This window comes from Chrysochloris asiatica, unplaced genomic scaffold, assembly GCF_000296735.1.
Source record: "Chrysochloris asiatica unplaced genomic scaffold, ChrAsi1.0 scaffold00104, whole genome shotgun sequence".
Lineage (NCBI taxonomy): Eukaryota > Metazoa > Chordata > Mammalia > Afrosoricida > Chrysochloridae > Chrysochloris > Chrysochloris asiatica.
This window is the reverse complement of record NW_006408622.1, coordinates 9,884,293-9,887,769: the sequence shown is the minus strand read 5'-3', so window position 1 is coordinate 9,887,769 and position 3,477 is coordinate 9,884,293.

The following is a 3,477-nucleotide window of genomic DNA, read 5'->3' as shown; positions in this document are numbered from 1 at the left end:
TCATACTTTGGACATATTGTCAGGAGAGACCATTCACTGGAGAAGGATATCATATTTAGTAAGGTGGAGGGTCAGAGAAAAAGAGGAAGACCCCCAATGAGATGAAGTGGCATCATCAATGGGCTCAAGCAGGCCTGAGACTAGGCAGTGTTTTGTTGTGTTGCGCATAGGGTTGCTATGAGTCCCTACCTAACAACACCTAACAACAACAATAAGGTTTATAAGAATTCATGATATGATTCTATTTTTTGCTTGACAATATCTGTTGAAAACTTTTAAAACAATAAACTAAGAAAAAGCTTTTCCAGTGGGAAGGGATGGAGATGAATCTGATTAAGCCCGCTCTAAAATGGCCCACTGCTCCTGATTGTATCCTGGTGCCACTTGGCCCCAGTGTCTGTTCTTGCTAGCTTATATAGTAATACAATTCTGTATTTAGGGCTGAACTCAAGGCTGCCCACAATAAAGATCTCATTTCCCAGCCTCATCTGCAATCTGGGTTGGCCATGTGATTAAATTCTGGCCAGTTTGTCTTGTAGCAGCTGCCAGAAACTCTCAGACAACAAGTGTTCATTGTTTTAAACTGCTAAATTGTGGACTATCTTACCATATAGCATCAGGAAACTAATAGTTATCCATGTCCCTCCCTCACAATAGCTGTTTGAATATTTGCTTAATGTTTTTCTGGAAACTGACCAATGTTAACTATTAAACAAAGATACCTAAAAGAGAAACTTTATAACACAATTGGAAGTAATAAACCAATATCAAATTCACGAACTGTTGTTGTTAATTGCCATCTAGGAGGTTCTGACTCATAAGGACCCTGTATAGGGTTTTCATGGAGCAACTGGTGGGTTTGAAGGTTTGAAGCACAGACCTTTTGGTTAGCAGTCCAGTGCTTATCCTCCACCACCACACCCGGACTCCATTAACAGTTGTTGCTGTTATTGGTAAGTGCGGTTAAGTTAATTCCAATTCATTGCACCTCTCTTACAACAAAACGAGACTCTGCCTGGCTCTGTGCCATCCTTACGATTATTACACTGCTGCTACTGTGCCAATCCTTCTTCTTGGGGAGCTTCCTCTTTTTCAGTGACTCTCCACATTATCTGGAGTCCTGGCCTGGCGCTGCTGGTTAATGCGCTGGACTTGTAACAAGGTCAGTTTGAACCGCAAGGTCTGCAGTTCAATCTCACCAGCCGCTCCTCAGAAACCCTATACAAGGTCACTATGAGTTGAAACCAACTCAACAGAGCTTAACAACAACAACAACCACTTTATCAAGCATGACGTCCTTTTCCAGGGGCTGGTCCCTCCTGATAATATGACCGAAATATGAGAGACAAAATCTCACCATCCTGGCTTCTGAACATTCTAGCTGTACTTCTTCCAACACAGATTTATTTGTTCTAGCAATTCATGATACTTTTAATATTCTTTTCCAATACCATAATTCAAATGAATCAATGTAACTCACGAGGCTGTAAATCTTTATAGGAGCAGAAAGCCTCATCTTTCTCCAGTCCATAAACAGTAATTAACTATAAAAACAAAAGGTAACATTATCAAATGCTGTCTTCAGACATCCTTGCCTACTGAGAGTCTTGGTGTGGCACTGTAGGATTAGCATTAAACTGCTAACCACAAGGTCAGTGGTTCAAACACACCAACAGCTCCTTGGAAACCCTTTACAGGGTTGCTATAAATCCAAAGTGACTCGATGGCACTTAATAGCACCGAAAGCTAGAATTCTGAGGCCTGCTTTCTCACTTTCAAAAAAGGAAGAGTAATGAGTCAAAAATCAGACATTGGAAACCCTACCGAACACAGTTCTATTCTGGCATAGGGTTTCCATGAGTTGGAATCAACTTGACCATAATTGGCTTGAATGAGTGTTAGAGAATGAGGGACAATATCATCTACAGGAGATAAGAGTACATAAACTTGGGTCCATCCACACAAAAGAATACTCTGAAGCTTTAATACGAATGTCTGTGGATAGACCTTATATTGTCAAGCACATATTATGTGAAAATAAAAAATAAGCTTCCAAATAGCGTGTATCAGCTTTTAATAGTTGTGGTTGTTGTTGTAATAGTTGTGGTAGGCTGAATAATTCCTCTCCCCTGTAATATCTGTATCCTAATTCCTGGAACCTGCTAATAATACCTTATTATTAAATAGTATTATTATTTGTTATTAATAATATATACTATTATTAGTAATCACTTATTAAAGTGAAAGCAGTGATAAAATTAAGGATTTTGAAATAATCATGGATTTTCATGGTGGTGGTTATGTGCCGGGGAGTCGGTTCTGACTCATAGAGACCCTGTATAGGGTTTCTGAGGCTGTAAATCTATACGGGAACAGAGAGTCTCATCTTTCTGCCGCAGAACCACTGGTAGTTTTGAACTGTTGACTGTGAGATTAGCAGCCCGATTCGTAACCACTACACTACTAGAGCTCTAAGTGTAAACACAGGTATTCTTAAATTGGGAAATTACTACCACAGACAGAACAGGATAAGGCAATGCAGAGATTGGAGTGATGTGGCCACAAGCCAAGGAAAGCCTGCAGCTACCAGAAGCTAGAAGAGGAAAGAAACAGATTCTTCCCTAGAGCCTTTCAGGGAGTGTAGCTCTGCCAACATCTTCATTTCAGTACAGTGAAACTGATTTGGACTTCTGGACAGCAGAAATGTGGAACAATACATTTCTGTTGTTTTAAGACACTAAGTGTGTTAAGGCAACTATAGGAAACTAACAGTAATAAACTGGGGGGTATAAAATATGTTCAGATTTGCTTGTATTTGCATAAAGAAATACTGAGAAATACACAAGGAAGCGAGAGGTCACCAGTGTGGCTCAGGTAAGTGCTGCATTACTCAAAGAGCTGAAGACCACGCCACCCAGCCAGGGAGTCTAGTGTGGCTGCACAATCCATCCCTTCACCCTCTGGAATCCAAATGCTCTCATCAATCCCTGTTCTTTCTGGGTCCACACACAAGATCTCTTACGGCAGCACTCTTCACTCCCCTCCTGGAGGAGACTGCCAAGAGACTATTCAATTGGCCATAATGAAGCCAGAATGTGCCCTGCCAAAAGACTATTTTTTCCAATCTCTTTTGCAGCTAAGTGGGGCCATGTTGCTAAGTTCTGGACAATGAATGCTTTACTGCTGTGTTGGACATCTCGCATGGTGCTTTAAAGAGGAGGGGGGGTTCTCAAATGAAATCAGAACAGCCCAAAAGATAGAGGAGGAGAGTCAGTATCACGAAAACATCTCATAAATTTGGTCTTGTTCTTATGTTTATGATGGAGATGTCTCTGGGTGGTGCAAACGGTTAACAATGTACTCAGTTGCTAACTTAAAGATTGGGGGTTTAAGTCCACCCAAAGACGGCTCTGAAAAAAGACCTGGAGATCGAATCCCAAAGATAACAAAAATTAGCCACTGGAAACCCTATGGAGC